General features: G+C 43.6%; 1 protein-coding gene across 1 annotated transcript in view; it reads left to right on the top strand.

Annotated features, from left to right (window-relative positions):
* asah1b (N-acylsphingosine amidohydrolase (acid ceramidase) 1b) overlaps positions 1 to 1139 on the top strand; it is an 11663-nt gene that overhangs the window by 5068 nt on the left and 5456 nt on the right. The window lies entirely within an intron of this gene.

Raw genomic sequence — 1139 nt, 5'->3', positions numbered from 1 at the left:
ACCTTGAGATGTCTGCTCCCATCTTACCCCCCTGCCACTGAGAATACACCTTGGATGGCTCAGTGGAGAACATTCGGTTTATTCTCCTAGCTTCAACTTCTCTGGTGTACCTCTTCAGCCATGTGGCCAGGGCTGTGAGCCTTTTCTTGGCAGTCTCTAAGGCCTCAGGTAAGGACAGTGAGTTGTATTTCTTAGGTACCCCTTTCTTCATCACGCCTTTCTGCAATTCTGATAGCTGTCTAACTTCTCTCCTTGATGCCTTGATCTTGGTCTCCAATCTCATTCTCCATTGAGGATACTGCTCCTTATGGCCTTTGTTGAACTTGTAGCCAAGCATCTCAAGGATCACGGTTGCTGTGGTGTATATGAGCTTGTTGGTCTCAGTGATGATCGTAGTGGGGATTGTTCTTAGGGCTGCGTTCACATCCTCTAGTAGACTTTCAGAAGGCACTTCACTTAGTCTTGGTAACCAACTACGGGAGTTCCAGGTGTCCATCTTGCTCTTCAATCTCAGGTCAGCTACTCTTGAATCAAGCTCATCCAGGCCTGTTTCATCTGGGCCTGTTATGGGGGCTTGGTACCCAATCTCCAATTGTGGGGGTGATGATGATATCTGCCCCCTGACCTGTCATCCTGGCTCCCCTTTGCTGGAGCATTCGTGTTGTACCTCGTCAATCTCTAGTTGTGATAGGAGGTGCTTCTTGTGGATGTTATAGCACTGAGCTACTAGTTGGTTTGATGTTAGTGTAGATGTTGGGTTTCGAAGTATCCATAGGTCCCACATCCTCCGTATGTAGCCCCTCTCACTGGTGTTACTTGTATAGTAGCATTCCAATAGTTCCCTGTTCTCCTCTCTTGTCCATGGATGTCTTGTTCCAGTAGCGTGTGTGTGTGGAAAAAGTATATATTGTATTAGTTTTTTTTTATTTCATTACTTGCAATCCATTTTCTATCAACTGTCTTCTTTCCTTTACAATTTCTTAATTTTTTATTATTATTATTTTCAGTAAGTACTGAATATCAGTTTGAGGAGTTGGATGCACCCACACTCCACACTTTTACACACACAATTCTAACTTAATTTAATAATCCCTTTGTCCCCTTTATTAATGTCTGTCTCATTTGCTATGTTATGTCCT

The sequence above is a fragment of the Monopterus albus genome, unplaced genomic scaffold, assembly GCF_001952655.1.
Source record: "Monopterus albus unplaced genomic scaffold, M_albus_1.0 scaffold247.1, whole genome shotgun sequence".
Lineage (NCBI taxonomy): Eukaryota > Metazoa > Chordata > Actinopteri > Synbranchiformes > Synbranchidae > Monopterus > Monopterus albus.
This window is presented reverse-complemented; position numbering and strand designations above follow the sequence as displayed.